Source organism: Talpa occidentalis, unplaced genomic scaffold (assembly GCF_014898055.3).
Source record: "Talpa occidentalis isolate TD23 unplaced genomic scaffold, MPIMG_talOcc4v2.1 talOcc4.5, whole genome shotgun sequence".
Classification (NCBI taxonomy): Eukaryota; Metazoa; Chordata; class Mammalia; order Eulipotyphla; family Talpidae; genus Talpa; species Talpa occidentalis.
This window is the reverse complement of record NW_023604861.1, coordinates 30,920,629-30,940,406: the sequence shown is the minus strand read 5'-3', so window position 1 is coordinate 30,940,406 and position 19,778 is coordinate 30,920,629.

Sequence of the window (19,778 nt, the reverse complement as noted above, 5' to 3'; positions counted from 1 at the left end):
ATTGGGAATGTCCTAGTTCTGAGCAAACAAGGATATTTTAAATGTGGTTATATTACAGATGTTAGTAGACTTTTCATTCAAAATACCAACATAAGTTTATTCAATACTAATTAATATACAATATTAAGATTACTAGAATATGTATATTCCATAGTAATACTTTAATCAATTAATGTTTTTAGTATTGTTATAAGTAATACAAATAGATACATGATAAGATACAGTGTATTTTTCCTGTTTTTTTAGCTTAAGAGTTGAATGAAAATGAATAAACTGATTATATTTACAAACCAACTTTCCAAACTTTCTTAACCATCTCTCTTTGCTGTTATCCCTGTGATTGAGTGTGTTAATTCATCATTCTTTTTCCTGTCAGCTGTCTGCACTGTTAGTTGAAGGTTTCAAAAATGCCTGAAGGGTACACTGTCAATTGCAGATAACTGAGTCAACATGGTAGTATCAGTTGATTTCATTCTAGGCAGTACACATACACTTATACTAGCACACAATACACCTGTAGAGGCACTTGGCACATTTCAAAATATAACCTTTTGTTATTGCATTAATTGCCCGAAGCAGCACAGAATTTTCACAATACTTTTGTCCCTTAATTTTTTTTTAATTCTAAAAGTTTTGGAACAGATATCCAAGACTCTCATTGAAAAATAAAACCAAACACAACTTTTTTTCTCATGATGCTTGAATAAATTGCTAAACAAGCTAGCAGTCTTACAGTATCATAATCCTGCTTTAATATGCACTTCAGTAAATAAACTGAATGCATTTGTTTGAAAACATTCATTGAATTGCTGGGTTTAGATCAGGTACAAAGTATGTTATTAATTTTAAGTTATGTTAAAATGTAGTCAAATTTCTCTATGGTATAAAAAAGAAGGAAAGATGGAATTAGGCACAGACCTGAACACTCAGTTTTAAATGCATGTGAATGACACACAGAGTTAAACACATAAAAATAAGAATTTGGAGTTATCAATTAGAAATTGGAAGCTTTCAGAATGGTTTGCCAGAAGACTGTAATATGTAATAGGATCATTGTCATACACAATGAATTATTTTTATGATGATTTAGTTGTAATTATATATATGATTTAGATGACCTTGTGGTCATATAAATTTATCAGCATTTCACAAAGATACTTTATAATTGTTAGCCATTGTGTATATTCAGATATGATTGTATTCTTGATAAAGTTTTGTTCTATGAACTAGGGGAATAGTAAGGCATGAACAACTAGTATTTTAATTTATATAAATATATCATTAATCTTTTATAAAAATAATTCTAATTAAAGAAAGATTCATAATTCACTTATTTAAAAACTCTTTTTTTTCCTTCTTTGCAGAAACTTCTGTTCTCTTTTTCTCAAGGTCATATAGCCCTGTATATCAGATAGCAACAGAGCTTCAACAATAACAGCAGATGTCATCTTAGATTACTGTAAGTGAATTTTTTTTTGCAATTTTTATTGTTTCTCTCATTTGCATCAGTTTTGATAGGGAACAATGCAGGGTTCAATGTGGGATGCCCCAGAGGTGCCCTAGAGTTATTTTAACGAATTCAATTTGGTTTGCTTTTCATGTAAGTACACCTTTTCTTCTTAGATATTTTTGAGGTATAGGAGAATCTATTTCTTACACAAAATAATTTAAAAGTTCACAATATAAGCTTTCATTATAGAATCATAGAGTTTTAAAACTAGAAAAAGAAATCAACTATTTCAGTGTTTTCTCAAGGCTTAGAAGGTTAAAGATGAAAGTTGTCACCACTCATTTCTATTCTTGAACTTTGTGATTCTTGGCTGCTTTTTCCACCTTTTGTATTCATTCTTCAGGTCAACAGTAGAGGATTTTCCATTTGCTAATTTGTTTCCTAGCTATAGAATGCTATTTAACTTGCTTAAGGTTCTTTGATGTGCTAGGTATATAAAGTCCTGTTTATAACAGAAGCATTTTGAGAAGTTATAATATGTGAAGCTTTTCATAATGCATGATACCATGCAATCATAAACATTTGCACGGTCTAAAATTTAAGCAGATTGCATATTGGCAAGATCTATGGCACAGATTCTAGAGTTCACAATTTAGTCTTACAGTTTTTGCCCTGTAATAATAAATTTGTTTCTTTCATTTTATTATCCGAGTGCTTGATAATAGAAGAGAAAACTTTTCAATGTGAAGCACATAAAGTGCAAGCCTGTTGTAATGTTAATTAAGGAGATTGTTATTTAATGATTAACACTCAGATAAACGCATCACTTTCAGGGAACTAATGAATGAACACTACTGTACACACACACACAGTAGTATATCTTGTGAAATCTCCTGGTAATCATAATGTTAAATATTTCCTGTAGTAAGATTTATTGTAGGGCTTTTGAATAAAATTATATTTTTAACAGTAATTTTGTACTAATGATAATCTTGCTAAAACATAAATAACTGCCAATTTGGAAAAAATATAGGAATTCAATTAGAAATTGGAAGTCTTGAGTGACTAAGTGAGGTTTGTGGTAGAAATAGTTGTACTTAAAGCTTTTTTTTTAAACCTTACTTTCTCTTTCTATTATTGTTATTTGGATGTAATGGTACATGCAAACAAGCATACTCAAAAAGGATTTCAGAGTGAATCTGCCATGCATTTTAAGTTGCATAAACCTGATTCATCTGACAGATCCATTGAATACCATTAGCGTATTTGAAGGTCAATAAGTTATTTCTGCATCTTCTACTAAAAGAAATGATCCATCAAGACCATGCTGTCTGTAGGATTTGAAAATAAAGCACATGCTGAAATACCCCAGTATGCCAACACAAATTTTATAATATAAATGTATTTTTATTATCCAGTTTTATTAAGTAACAGAAAAAAAATGGACTGGGCTTCATGAAGAATCTAGTGATAAGCATTTACTATTTCTCTCCACATTTCAAAATTAAGATATCTTTCTTTAGTACCATATATGAAACTATTCTACCTAAGGAAATAGTAAATATATACTTGATGTTATGTATAACATAAGTGAGACCTGAGATGTCAAGGTTATTTTCTCTAGTCCCCACCTGTTTCTTTTATGTTTTGCTACCACAGCCCTCAGTATGTTTTGAGAAAAAAGTTGCTATCTAAAATATGTTTAACTTTGATATGCAGAAACTGTATTCTTATATACAGATACACTTACCCCATGGGAACAAAAAAATTAAGCTTTGGCTTTAAGCATCTCAGGCTGGGCATCAAGTAACGATCAGCCTCAGAATTTAGTAGGGACAGAGGTAGACCCAAGGATAAAAGCCTCTGCAGACATGCTAGAAGAGGGAGGCAGCAGATTTCCTCAGAGTTTAAATTGGTTATTTATTTACGATATACAGCTGTCTGGAAATCAAGTAACAACTTCATGTTATTATTGTCATTATTAACAATTAGATGGAAGAAGATCTGTCTTTGTCTAGGAAGCAGATACATAGTAGTGAACTTTTTGATCAATTTTAGCTGGTTGCTCAAAGGTAATTTTTACTTATTATTAGTAGTTTTATCCCTTTTTGATGTGGTTAAAAATATACAAGCCCCTGCAAATGTGAGTAAGGTACTGATTTTCTGAAATATCTAAATTCACTGGGCAAAGAAAAGCCTACTGAAAAGGTGTGGAGTCTAATCCAATTCTTTCTGGTCCTCTTGAAATTCAATCAGAACTAGAGAACCAAGGCCAGCTTTTTTCCCCACCTGTCTGTAGTAAAAAACGTAAGGACAAATTTGAATCACTCTTTGTAATCAACTCATATCATTACTACCAACAGGTGAAATAATCAATACTAGGTAGGATGAGATCATAGTCAGTGCATGACTTGTAACCTCAACTACATTTTAAGATCTTTGGCCAAGCACAACTCTTGGGAGACTAAAATGAAAAATAAATGAGAGAGTGAAAGGGGAGAAAGTCACTGCCCTCAATTTCTTACATTAATTTGTTTACCATAGGAAGAAATAAGTGGAAATCACTGACAGTTGTTACCTGTGGATGCTTTAAGTTTTGTTCTTGATATGTTGCTTTGTTTTAGTTTGTCCCTGTAGGGTAAAGAAAATATCAGGCTTTTCTGCCCTTCCGCCATCAGGATAGATGATGGATCCTTGTCCTGAATGCATACCTGATGGCGGGCACCTGGAATAGGGTGTGGGCATAGGTAGATGGGATTCAGCTGAGTTAAAACTGTGCTTTTTAAGGGCAGCATCACGGGGACACCAGTAGCAGCAGCAGCAGCAGCAGCAGCAGTAGTAGAACCAAAGCAGAAGCCGAGAAGCAGCAGAACGAACGCCAGAGAGTCCAGATAGAGTGAAGACTTGCCAGCACCCCTGCCTGCCATATGCCTGGTGAACCCCCAATAAAAGACCTGCAAAACTACTGAGGACTCTGACTCCTCTTTTACCCGGTCTGCATGGGATCAGAGAACCTGCACTGTGTCCATTCCTGCCTTTACATCCCCTAATGTCAGTGTTGAAAATCTGTGCATTTATTTAAATCTTGGTCATAGACTCTTAATTAAAATTACCAAAGTCCTACTGTTGCTTGCTTTTTAAAAAATGTTTATAGAGAATTAAAAAAAAAGGAAATAAACACATTGGTCAGTTAATACCTGCTAAAAGTTAGTCTAATACTTCTTTTGGTTTATTGAAGGATTGAAGTTTCTTTGTCTTTTGTAAAGATCCAGATTTAATGAGAACCATTTATTTAGGAACTCGATTGTAACTGGGTATCATGAGAGAAATTACCTAGTACTCTCATTAATCGGATAGGACTAGTACTCTGAAATATATTAAGTTACCGTGATTATATTGCTTCATATAAATGCAAATAAAGGTAAAATACTTTATGTTAGCAAGCACTTTAATATAACTAGCAATTATTTAGCGCTGCAAAAATATTATGTCTTGGTAAACAGTCAAACTGAATGACCTGCTCAATCACTTAAAAACACAAAATGATGATAATAGTAGTTTAAAAATATAATTCATTTAAACATTTATATTTTATCCCAAATATTTTATCTATCTTATTTGTATCTGAGTAGAATGTTCATAATCCACCATGTTCCTTTATTACTATCAGCCACCTATTTGAAGCTACAGAGAAGTTAGCCTAATTGGAGGTGATACTTGACTTTTCTTTCTCATGCAACCTGAAACTCTCATCAGTTCTTCATTTCCCAGGTCTAGCTTCTTTTTTTCCAGGAGTTGTAATGTTACTGGGATCATTTATTTTGTCAATTTTAGCCCTTCAGTCACAGCAAAATTGTGTGTATCCCATTTTAAAGGGTCTTCATGACATATTAAAATATGTTTATTATTTGAAAAATAGCAACCATAAAGCAAAGAAAAATAATTTTCAATGATGACCACAAAAATCATATTCTTTCACTTTTAATTAGTTATCAAGGGAAAGATGCTATCCCAGGAGAGACATCTATATTATATAGAGATAGACAGACATAGATAGATGTAGAAGATACATCCCAGAATCTTAAATTAATTTTCTTCATCATATATTATAGCATACCTGTTTTGCAAAGATGATAAATGAAGCTCAAAAAGTCAAGTATCATGAACAATATGTGCAATTTAACATTATAAATTTAGAGTTCAAAATTCAAACATCGATCCTTTGGGTTCCAAAGATTATGCTCCTTTTGCTAATCTGACACCAGGATCACCCAGAATTACATCAGACATTGTTAATAAGTAGGATGTGACACAAGTTAACAATTGTTATTCTTTGACTTTGGTTTTCCCATTATAACATTTTTTTGATATAGTAATATTCACATTTTTGCACAGTGTATCACAATTGTTTCACGTTGTTGCACAATTCACATATAGATTTAAGAGAGAAATTCTATGTGCCTGTTTGCAGTCTGAATGTCTTGCTTGGAGAAGAGTCTATTTAGCCCTTCTGCCCATTTTTTTTATTGGGTTATTTGTTTTATTTCTGTAGAGTTTTGTGAGTTCTTTTCTCATCTGTGGTATCAGTCCTTTTTCAGATATATGGTGTGCAAACGTTTTCTCCCAATCACTAGGGTGCATTTTCATTTTAGCTATGGTATCTTTCTCTGTGCAGAAGCTTTTTAATTTGGTGTAGTCCAAGTTGTTTATATTTTATTTTGTTTTCCTTGCTGTTGGGGATGAATCCCTAAAGGCATCACTAAACCTTACATCATGAAATGTTTTGCCTCTGTTGTTTTCTATATAGTTTATGGTTTAAGGTCTTAAATCCAAATCTTTTACCAATTTTCAGTTGGTTTTTGTGTATGATGTCAGATAGTAGTCTGGTTTCATTTTTTTTTGTGTGCGTGTGTGAGTGTGACTGTCCAGTTTTCCCAACACCATGGATGAATACTCTTGGTTCATCATATATTAACTGTCCATACAATGTGGGTTTATTTCTGGGCTCTCAATTTGATTGCATTGGTCTGTGTGACTGTTTTTGTTCCAATGAATGAAAAAATATTCCCTATTACTTCCTATTAGAGAAGTGCACATCAGGACCACATTGAGATACAATCTGACACCTGTGAGAATGGCCCGTTTTGAATAGGCCAGAAACAAAAATGCTGGTGAGGATGTGGAGAAAAGGGGGCCCTCCTACACTGCTGGTGGGAATGCAAGTTGATTCGGCCCTTATGAAAAGCAGTATGGAGGTGTCTCGAAATACTAAAAATGAATCTGCCATTCAAGTCAGTAATTCCACTACTAGGCATGCACTCCAAAAATTCAGGAGCACAAATTCAAAAGGAAACTTGCACTCCTATATTTATTGTAGCACTATTTACTATAGCTAAATTAGGATATAGCATATGTACCCCCAAACAGAGGGACAAATAAAACAGTGGCATATATACACAATGGAATATCACTCAGTGATCAAAAAAAGATAAAATCATGCCATTTCCAGCAACGTGAATAAAACTGGAAGGGGCAATGCTAAATGAAATAAGTCAGAAGGTGAAATATAAATACCAGGTGATTTCAATAATCCATGGAATATAAAGTAACTAAAGTAAGCATCAGATAAAGATACACTTAAAAACTAACCTTGATAGCTCACCACAGAACTGAAGCCCCAAGTATGGGAGGTAGTGGGAGAGGGGAAAACAAAGAAGGAAGGAAGAACAATGGACTACAGTGGTGGACAATGGGTTGTTTGGTGGTGTGTGCACTGCCGTAGTCATATATCATGGGGGTATCCAAATATTACCTCAATTCAAAATAAATAAGTAAATGTAATTAAAAGAAATAGCTTTATTTTCTGATAACCTTATTCCATGGTCAGCTACATTTGGTTTTGATTACCAGAATGTGGCAACAGTGAGATTTTCCATGATAAAATCAATTGGTAGGCAAAATACCAGCCAGTATGGAAAATATATTAACATTGCTCCAGGGTTGAAAATTTGGGGGGCACAGCCTTTTGTGTGGCATCACTTCTCTATGCTGTGGGTCTGGTAAGAACCTTGCCAGCCTGAGATGATGAGTATTGAGGACTGGCTAAATTTAAGGAGTCTCTTTTATTTGTATAAAGTAACATTTTAAAAGTCTCAAATTGTTAACAGTTATCTTCTGGGATATGTGTATTTTGGTGGGAGGATGGAAGCAAAGGAAGATAAAGTATACTTTTCCTTTTATATATATCTCTATTACTAATTTGCTTTTATCTGGTATAAAAATTTGCGATAAAAATGCCTTCTGATATTTACTTGTGGGAAGAATCTTTGGAAAATAATTGATCACAACTATTACTATTTTAAAATGTTGACAACATTCTAACTTAAAAGAGAACTTTATAGTGAGCAAGTCATGGGAAAATAAACCTAAAATATTGACAAGGGTATTGAAATTGCCTAAAAGTTATTGAAAAGGTTGTTGAAATTTTGGATTAAAGTTTTTGAATTGTGACTCTAAATAAAATGTTTTATTCAGGGGAAAAGAAAAAGATAAGTTATTTTATGTATCCAAATGGGGCACGTGTTAAGGCAGGTTAGAAGATCAATGTTAATGTGGAGACTTTAGTTAAATTCCACCAGGTCATGCCATAGTTTTTGTTAAATTCCACTAAGTCATGGAACAGGCAAAGAAAAAAACAATTTGAAATGTTCACTCTGGTAAGCATTCCTTTGTGACTTGCCTTTCTGTTCATTTGACTTCCAGACAACAGTACGTTAGCATTTGAGGGTTGGTGTAATGAGAATAATAGGGAGACATTCTTTACTGTATTTTTGCTATCTTCTTTTAAAATATTCTTATTTTCCTAGTTTTACTTTTCTAGAAACATACCTGTATGTAGGAAGACAAACCCTACTCCCTACCACCCGCCCCCAAAAGAAAAAAACTTTAAAAATATTGTTCTCTCAATTAGAGGTAATTTTTAATTTAGTTATAGGTTGAAAAGAGCTTGTGTTTATGACCTTTTCTTGCTGTGAAATGTATCTTTTTTTTATTTTTTGTCAACACTTTATTGAAGTCTTCCATATCTCACACAAATGGATTAAAACTGACACATGGGGGCCTCCCCTGGTGGCACAGCGGTTGAGCGCTTGGCTGCGAAGCTGCCCACAGACTTTGCAGGGCCGGTTCAATCCCTGGCTGCTGGCGAGGGTCCCACATGGCACTCAGACCTCTCCTGCTGCACCTGATGGATGCTCCCCTCAGCATTGTATTTCGTCAGCCTGTTCTGTTCCCCGCTCTGACTCTGGTGAATTCTCTCACCCTCCCGCACTTCTGACTGTACCCAGTGCTTGTATAAATAAATAAATAAATCTTAGAAACAAACAAACAAACAAAAAAACTGACATGGATAAGAAGACGAAATTGAATATAGTAAAGGATTATATGTATTATGTTCCAAAAATACACAGCTATACATACAGACATGTATAAATACATAAACACATACTCTCAAGAAAACATACTACTGACTTCATTCTAGAAATAGCCCTGGGACCCAAAGATTTCTACAACCACACGCCATAGTCCTTAAATAAATTTGACTTTAATTGTCAGTATTTTAAATATTTAAGTATTTTAATCATTTTAAATTGTTACTGTAGAAGACATTTCTCTTTTTTTAATGCTAATTTCACAATTTATATTTTATGTGTTAACATTATATTAAACAACTGCTAGGGCATTATGTTTATTATTCCAGAGAAACATCCTCATCTTAGATTCTGAAGAGGTTTGGAAAGAACCAGGGATATGATCTCTATAGAATAGATATTTGCAAAGTATTTATTTGTGTTACTAACTGCCCAGATATTTTAAGAATTTTTAACATGGGCAACAAGGACTTTATGTAAATATATGATTTCCTTTTCCTCATTTCCTTCCTATTCCTCTTCAAGGACACAAATAAACTTTAGATTAGTCCCTTAGATTAGTTCCATGGGCATTTCTACCTTTCTATATTCAAGTTCCCTTTTCAGTGAATCAGTGAATTCTGTTATGAGCCAGACTATGTGGTTTTTCCTTACATTCCAACTATAATTCATTACACTCCTGTGATTTCTCTGTAACACTTTTCTACTTGATTTGCAAGAAACTCCTCAAGAGCAAGCCATCAATCACTGAACATGTGTATGAAGAAATGACCTTCATGTCTAATTCTTGTTCTAAATAATTTCTGTCTCCTTGGACAAATTCTTCAAGGTAGCAGAATTTTTTTCAGCTTAATGTTCCATTTTTTGGCTTTGAAATTGTGATAGGAATAGTAGGATATATATGTATTTATATTAATATGTACAAATATGTATTTATGTTTGTTATGTATTTATAAATTTCCAATCTATAATTCATTATTTAGCTTCTTATTGTTAAATATTTTACTTAAGCAGATAGGATGAGGAACACACATGAAATAATTTTAAATTATTTTGTGTTTTTTTCTCTTAATGCTTTATCTATTTTGAATAACTAATTATATGAGTCAGTTATCAACTCCTTAATTACTTGAAATAATAATGTTTTACAATACTATTATATAGATAAAAAGTGTGATATCAAATAATGCTGGACTCCTTTAATATTATTGTATTTAAATTTTTCAACCTATGAAGAATACATGTCTGAGTAAATAGTTTACCTGAATCTTCACAAGTTGTATCACAATTACTCAATATCTGTGGATTAGAAAGGTTTTGCTAGATTATCCTTTGGTAACAGACACCCCCAAATCCTAGTGGTTTAATACACAAAATTTTAATACTTACGAATCTAGCACATTTTATTAGATAATTCTACTCCACATAATCTGAGGGAGACCTACCATATTCATACAGTAGAAGCTTCTAGAAGAACCTGAGCTTTCATTGTTATAATGGTGAAGAATGGACTGTAATGTCTTAGTCAATAACCTTTATTAGCACAAGAGATCATATCCTCCATCAGTATACCATAACCTTAACTGCTACTGTGATAAATCCCTCCTACTTGCAAGATGGTAGAAAGGTGTAGTTTTGCTATGTTTTTGGAAAGACAGGAGACCTGGAAGGGGAGCATCAGAAGAGTAATGTTTGAAATGTAAGCTTATTGTATTACATATATTGTATATTATTCTATTATTCCTCAAGAAGTTTTTTTTTTTTTTTTTTGAGATTTATTTATTTTATGCATACAAGAGCAGGGGCACAGGCCAGAGATGTTGGGGGGAGTGAGAGCATTCACCAGAGACAGAGTGGGGAACAGAACAGGCAGACTGATGAAATACACTGCTGAGGGGAGCAGTGGGCAAGACAGGAGAGGTCTGCTGTGTCATGTGGGTCACCTCCCTGGCTGGGGATCGAACTCGTGCTGCAGTGGCTACAGACTGCTTCATAGGTTGCGTCTTAACCCCTTGCACCACCAGGGAGGCCCCTCCTCAAGAAGTTTTATTAAGAATCCCAAGGATGATGGGCCTCCCCGGTGGCACAGCGGTTGAGCGCTGGGTTGCAAAGCTGCCCGCAGACCCTGCAGCGCCAGTTCGATCCCCGGCGGCTCCCAGACCACCGGAGGAGGGTCCCACATGGCACGCAGACCTCTCCTGCCGCCTGCTGCTCCCCTCAGCAGTGTACTTAAATCCTTCTGCCTGCTCTGCTCCCCGCTCTGGCTCTGGTGAATTCTCTCACCCTCCCGTGCTTCTGACTGTACCCAGTGCTTGTATAAATAAATAAAAATAAATCTTTAAAAAAAAAAAGAATCCCAAGGATGAGAAAAATTATATTTTCATTTTAATATTTATCAGTTTCTTTATATTCAAATTATTTATAATCTAATGTTTATTGCTTGCCTATTAATATTATGTAATTGATATTTATACTTTTTCATATTTTAATAATGAATTGATTTTAGTCCTTGTATATAACATGTCTTGTTAAATTATACTATATATTTCAGAATTATAAAGCTCATTTTTAGATATTTTAATATGAGAAAATTAATATTTTTGAATCTTTTTTGAAGAACAAATAATATAAATTGCCAACAAAATTTAGGCATTATTTGCATTTTTTTCCTCAATTACAAAGTGTATTCATAAACTTAATCTTTTTAAAAAGAAACCACATGTTATGCTTATTTTCTAGGTTTAATATCAAGGAATCTATAAAGAATCCTCTGGCATTTACAGTTTAATTATATTGTCATCTGTTGTAGTAACATAATTGTGCAACACAGAACAACTACATTATAGTAGGTTCATTTATATAAACTATCAAATACTATTGACCATTTTCTCAAATTTGATATAAAGCACTTCTATGTAGTTAACTTGAAAACTTCAGCAAGCATTTTTTGAGACCCTCATTTCCAAAGCACAATGATACCTGCTGCAAGTTCTTTGCCCAACTTGATGAATATAATGTAGTTGAAGAGATGCATTTGTTTTGTTACTTTATCACTCAAGAGAGATCATTTTCAGAATTGTATAGTAGAAGAAAATTATGTTTACAAGTATGGGTAAATCTCTCATATCTGTGCATGGATTTGGGGTGTGCATTTTTGGGATAAGTGAAACACTTAAAACCATTTACATTTCTTTTTTGAATATTTAATGTATTTGAAGCAGTAGAATAAATTATATCTGATATATTTTTTGCTTGAATTAAAGCTGAAACTGTCTTATTTGGACAATCTTGTTATATAAACTGGGGCAAGGATGTTCTCTCATTATTGGAAGCAGAGGGAAGTTAGTTCAGGATAAAAATTCAACATAAAATATCCTCCAGATGAATAACCACATGTGAGTAAGTAGATACTTCCCTGCATTTATAGTTTTTAATTGAACAAAATACAAATTCTTAACTTGTCTGACTTGGATGAACTGATAATGAGCAATGTTGGATGTAGAATGGCTAAATGCCAAGTCATAGATTATATTTCTTCCTTTGCCATTTACCATTATGTATGTGCTATTTATCAAAAGTCTCGTTTTCACTTAGAAAGTTCTTATATATCAGGAAGCTATTGCCTGCCCCATTTCTAAATCTAATCCTAAAAAGTAATATACTTTCCAAAGACTTAACTGTTTTACATATTTATGAATTTCTCCGTAGGCCCCCTAAGGGATTCATTTCTCAATTGTGTCATAAGACACCACAGTATAATGCTTGACTTATTTTCCCATCAAGTATTGTTCTACAGCTACATGGTGTTTTCTGTTTGTCGCTGTCTAGAGCAAACTGAGGATATAGCATTGACCCAGTCTGCTCAATCTGCAGGACTCATGCCTGCAAGCACTGGGAGTCTGCAAGACTTATCACTGTGCACTTCTGTGTCTTATCAGCAGCCTCATCTGCAGAAATACATTCTGACGGAGTAACCCTGAGGTAGACAATGCTTAATTCTCCATTTCAAAATCTTCCAGGAAAGAAAAATGTTTCAGCTGGAAGGCATCCACCCTGTCAGCACCCTGTTATCCTAACACAGTGTTTACTCTGTTACACCTTTTAGTTATCCTTACTTGGTTTGATAAGCATTTTGAAGTTGGCCTGGTGTATAACCTAACACAGGCTCACAGGATGTTTACGATAGGTTTTAACATGATGCCTATGGATTTACATCTAACTGGCTATCTAGTTTTTCTCTTCTCTACTTTTGAGCAATAACTTGGGAAAAAAGTAATAGGAAGATAAAGTATTAAATATTGAAAAGCCATTTGTTAAAAATAGTCTAAAGCTATTTTGGTAGTTACCCTCCCAATGTATTGAAATCAGTGTAGCCAATGAAAAAAGGATATTCAGAAAGACAATTCAGTCACACATAGTGTATACATACAAACATTCTTTGCATATATATTCACACAGAGAGATGTGTTCTAGAGTGTATAAACATAATTGAATTTGTTAACATAATTGTCTATAAGATATGATGGAATTGTATTAAGAAATAAATTAAGAGATGATCTTTCTCATATATGAAATAAAACAAGTACCAGTTATTTAGTATGCCATACTCCCATGTCTATTTATAAAATATTCTATGAAAACAAAAAGCTATTAATTTCTAATACAATGGAAAATGCTTCTGCAAATAGTTTTTTCTGTGTTAGTTTGAAGTGATGGGTATTTTTTTTTTAAAGTCCATAAGTGAATAGGTTGTATTAAGGCAGAAAACAAATCTGAATTTCAGTAGGTTTAATATTAAGTTGGCTTTAAAATTATGTTTTCTCTTTGTTGAGGGAAGAGGGTTTATGTAAAATACAGTCATTAATAAAGTTTTTAGAATAAAGGTAACATTTTCTTCTTAGAATAGAAAATATTTAATTTTAATACAAATATAATTGAGTTTGATATTTTCTCATTTATTTAATCAATTATTGAATAAATATTGTTAAGTATTTCTTGACATTTTCTTTAGCACTGAAAAGTTAGACAGATACTATCAAAGTTATGTAAATTTTGGTGTGTTTGTCTTTTTGTTCATTTTGTTTGCATCTTCAGCAAATTCCAGACATGAAATTGGTGAAATTTGTTTTTGTATACTGTATAGATATGTTTTCAGGGAGCAGATAAAGTAATTGATCTTTGAAAGTTGTTTTCCTGACACTTCTTGAAAATGTATATTTTTACTTATATTATATGTTTACTTTTCTATTTGTTGCATTTTGTTATTATTTTTTTTTTTTTTTTTTTTTTTTTTGATAGAGGCATGCTTTATTTATTTGTTTGCTGGTTTGTTTGTTTGTTTTGTTTATACATGCACTGGGCACAGTCAGAAGCGCGGGAGGGTGAGAGAATTCACCAGAGCCAGAGCAGGGAGCAGAGCAGGCAGAAGGACCGAAGTACACTGCTGAGGGGAGCAGCGGGCGGCAGGAGAGGTCTGCGCGCCATGTGGGACCCTCCTCCGGTGGCCGGGGAGCAGCCGGGGATCGAACCGGCACCGCAGAGGCCGCGGGCAGCTTCGCAACCCAGCGCTCAACCGCTGCGCCACCGGGGAGGCCCTATTTGTTGCATTTTGGATATCTTACAGTAAACATATTTAAAAGGAACAATGTTAGTCAAATCATGTGATATTTGAAATTTATGTCCATGATTTATGTATTTGAAGAATCATATATTTTCATTGATAACATATATGTTGTTATGCATAGATAAGCTTTCTGATTTGATTTAAAATTAAATCACCCAGTGTTTTATAATCATATTTATATATATGTATTTATAATCAATCATATATGTATTATTTTATATCATTTATTATCATATGGATGTCTGTATATTTAGTTTCTTAGGATTACCATAGCAAATTAACACAAATTTGGCAGATTACAAAACCAGTTCTGGAGGGTAGAGGTTTGAAGTCAAGATGTTTTAAAGGTTGATTTCTCAAAAGTTTCTAAGGAAGAATCTGTTCCAAGATGTTCTCCTAATTTCTGATGGTGCTGAAATCTTTGACTTTCATGGGTGTGTAGACACATGACTCATTTTTTGCTTTTGTCTTCATATGATAATGGCTCCATTAATTTTTATTCCCATTTCATACTTTTCTCCATTTTTTCTTTTTCTTTTTCTTTTTTTTTTTTTTTTTTTTTAAGATTTGTTTGTTTATACAAGCACTGGGAACAGTCAGAAGAGCGGGAGGGTGAAAGAATTCACCAGAGCCAGAGCCGGGAACAGAACAGCCAGACTGATGGAGGACACTGCTGAGGGGAGCAGTAGGCGCAGCAGAAGAGGTCTGCGTGCCATGTGGGACCCTCACTGTTGGCCGGGGATTGAACCAGTGCTGCAGAGGCCGCGGGCAGCTTCATGGCCCAGCACTCAAACGCTGCGCCACCAGGGAGGCCCCCTTTTTTTTTGTAATTTATTGAAAGTTTTTCATACATGAAGAGGAGGGACCTATACTATATATCACAGCAAAAATTTATCTGTGAATAATCTCCTTCATCCTTTCCCAGCCCTCTGCCCAGTTCCATTACATCAATGTCCCAATTCCTGCTGTTTTCTCAAAAATCTTGAATACCTCACACCTGAAGAGGTTGGGTCCTACCTATATTTCTGAGTCAAATACAGAGTTGCAAACCAATGTTACCTTAATTAAAAAAATATTAAGGGCCTCCCCGGTGGCGCAGCGGTTGAGCGCTGGGCTGTGAAGCTGCCCACAGCCTCTGCAGCGCTGGTTCGATTCTGGCTGCTCCCCGGCCACCGACGAGGGTCCCACAAGGCGCGCAGACCTCTCCTGCCAAAGGCTGCTCCCCTTAGCAGTGTACTTCGGTCCTTCTGCCTGCTCTGCTCCCCGCTCCGGCTCTGGTGAATTCTCTCACCCTCCCGCGCTTCTGACTGTACCCAGTGCTTGTATAAATAAATAAACAAACAAATAAATAAATAAATCTTTTAAAAAAATTAAAAATTGAAGACCTTCATCATAGAGAATGCAGCCCACTCTCTTCTCATCCCTACCCCTTACAAGGATCTCCTTAACCTTTTAGTAATGTAGTAATATCATCCTGTAATTTAATCTTTGCTGTTATTTTGAAATTGTCCATATGGGATGAAAGTACAAGGAAGGGAGGACACAGATGTGTTGGTTAGATAGCAATAACTTTTTTTTTTAAAGATTTATTTATGCATAGAAGAGCTGGGGTACAGGCCCAGAAATGCAGGGGGAGGTGGGTGAGAGAATTCACCAGAGACAGAGTAGGGAGTAGAACAGGCAAACTGACTGAAATACACTGCTGAGAGGAGCAGTGTGGAGGCAGGAGAGGTCTGCTGCGCCATGTGGGTTGCTCCCTGGCTGGCTGGGGATCGAACTTGTGCTGCAGAGGCTGCTGCTTCCTAGTGTGGTGCTTAACCCCTTGCACCACCAGGGAGGCCTGATAGCAATAACTTTCTGTTTGTTCTGCACAAATCATAAATTAATGCCTGTATGATCATTCATTTTTAAACCATATATGCATTTTTTCAATATAACTTTATTTTATAGTTTATTGTGATATAATTCACATATATCACTGTCTAAATTTTACAATTTATAGCACAATCATTTGACATATATGTCATAAAATGATTACCTATATCCTTCATCTACATAGACACAAGAAAATATTTTCTTAGATGAAAACTTTTAGGATCTACTCTCATCTTGCTAAGCTTTCTCTAGCAACTTTCATATATATGTTATAGAAGTTCATCATTAGAAAATATATATTTCTAGATTATAGATTTTATTATTTTCTATAATTTCTGTTTCTTTGTTTTCATAGTCTACCTTGTAATTTTATATATAGGTTTTATTGAACAGCGTTACAATAGTTATGATAACATCTTTATTTTTTAGCTGCTATTTTCATCAATTGGGAGATCTTAGTGAGAGTTTCTGTGACAGATTATCTGGCAGGTGTTCTCACTGTCAAATAATTTTGGATTGTTTCCTGAATATTTCAAATGCTCTGTTACACAGATTTTTTGTTTTATTCCCATGAAGAGTGCTTATATTTACTTTATGAAGCATTAACTTAATTGGACGTAAACAGAAATTTGCTTTTTGAGAGAACTCAAATCTCAGTTTTGTATTCCTTTCCTCTTACTACTCCTGTACTTTTAAAAATTTCATTTGCAGAGTTTGGGGTTTCCTGTTTTCTCTCTTTGAGATACATATACCACCATTTTTGTTAGTTACAGTATCCATACAATTTATTATCATGTAATTCTTTAAGCAAGGAGGACAACAGATTTTAATTTGCATTTCTTATTGTTGTTGAGTTGTGTGAGTTCTTCATGAATGATCTTAGATACTAGACCACTGTCAGATGTGTGGTGTCCAGCTATTTTCTCCCGAGTCGCTGTTGTCTGAGCAATATTCAACTTCACTCTTATACATAGAAGCATCTCTCCAATATGGATATCTGAATCACTATTCACTGAATCACGATCAGTGGGGACCAAGCCCTGTTCCTGGAAACTGAACTCCATGCTTGGGTTTTGTAGTTGGTGGCTGCTCTCTGTTGCTGTCCACTGGTAGCTGGGCTCCAGCTGAGTGAAAATACCAGGTTAATCTCCTCCTTATATTCTCAACTAGTCTGCAGCAGAACAAAACCAATAACTCCTGAAAGAAATACATAGGACCCTATTACACACTAGGAGCAACATCTGGACGAGGGGGCCCAGCAAATACTTGAGCAGGACCAAGCAGTCAGCGCAGGCAGGCAAGGTGAGCCCACACAGCCTCACAGGCCATACAAGCCCCAGAGTGGAACAGGTATGAGGTCCTGACACAGTAACCCTGGCAAAGTCTAGTTACATGCTGTAGAGCCACCAGTCTGAGCCATGGAACACTTCTGTGAGTTGTGGAGTCCGGTGCCGCCATCAGCTGCAGAACCTAAACTCCTATTTTTATTTATTTATTTATTTTTTAAAGATTTATTTATTACTGCATACAAGAACTGGGGTAGAGGCCAGAGGTGTGGGGGTGTGAGAGGATTCACAAGAGACAGAGTGGGGAACAGAACAGGCAGACTGACTGAAATACACTGCTGAGGGGAGCAGAGGGCAAGTCAGGAGAGGTTTGCTGCACCGTGTGGGTTTCTTCCTGGCCGGGGATGGAACTTTTGCTGCAGTGGCTGCGGATTGCTTCATAGGTTGCGTCTTAACCCCTTGCGCCACCAGGGAGGCCCAAAAACTCCCATTTTTAAATTGCAATTTATATCTGTACATAATTAGATTGGAAGAAGTCTTTATATAGTTGTATATAAATCCCCTATATTGTGCATGTATTTTGCAAATATTATATTTTTCACATTCTGTGGATCACCTTTTTTACTTAGTAGTATTTTTTAAGGATGAACACTTCACTATGTATACCGTTCAATTTGTCTCTTCTTTTGATTAATCCAATCATTTAATCATTTCAGTATTTTGATTCTGGTTATAAAGTAAGATTTCCAGGAGAAAAAAACACAGAATTCAAGGTAAACAACAAATATTTTTTTCTACATAAGTATACTTAAAATATTGTATTGAACATACTTATATAAAGTAAATATTTACTTTTATTTGAAAATTCTGGTTTAACTATCATCCTTTTATCTCTATTTGTAAGAAATGACAACAGGGGACATAAAATAGGGTGAATAATTATTTAAAAAGTAGAAAATGCTGAGACTCAATAGATTGAAATTCTGACTTCAGTTTTGCAAATGACCTTGTAAGTCATTTAACTTCACTTTTCTGCCTTTATATGTTTGGCAAATGATTAAGGTAATGCCCTAACTCACTTTTTTTCACAGCAACATGGTTAGAATGAATGAGGCAGTGTGCACATAAACACAGAGCTTCTTGGAAGGCAAATATTCCATAAAACTGTATTATCATTATTATTTTTGTTATATTATAAAGAGAATTTATGAAAAGTCAGCTGGGTGAATATATTATAGTGATCTAAAAGAGAAAATAAAGACATCACTACAATATAGCTCTAACAAACTTTGTCTTCAGTTTTATTCAGTACAGTGTAAGAATATAGATGTACCAGCTTTGGATTATTACAAAAGTGCATTTTTTTTTCTTTTTCATGTTACCTTTATAACTTCTTCATCAGAACCTAGCATTATATATACTTTAACACTTACTCCTTTCCTTACATTTCTAAAAATCATTGAAGCATAGTCATATGTGCCAGAATTTTGACATTATAATTTGACTTTTATATGTGTATGTATGTGTCTGTGTATATATATATATATATTAAAAAAATAACTCTTTGTATACTGATAAAACAGAAAGCACTATATCTACTACTATGAGATATATATTGACAACCTGGATTCTGATTCCTTCTTATAATGGAAAGAGCATATAAAACTACAAGTTTTTGTTTTTAACAGTGAAAGTTGGAATGAAAAATCATTTTAGTTGACTATATAACTATGCTGTGAAAGTCGATGGGAGTGTGAAAATTATGGGACTATGCAAACTAATGTTTTTAGAATAAACTGTTTAAGAAAAAAGCCATGAAGAAAAAGGTGAATGTCTAGTATTAAATTGTAGATTATGTATGGAAATATATACAGATATACACACATATATTACTATATTTCAACAGAAAAATCTTAGTTAAGCCATTTTCAAAACCTCAGCTTTCTAATGTAATTTAAAATATGTGATACTCTGAAAATGTGGATTTTTTTTCACTTCAGTTTTCATATAATTCCTACAGAGAATTAACTTTGGTATCCATAAAGTAAAGCACATATTGAAATAAGACTTGAAATATAGCTAAAAACGTGAAATAAGAGTAGTTCTATGTTAGC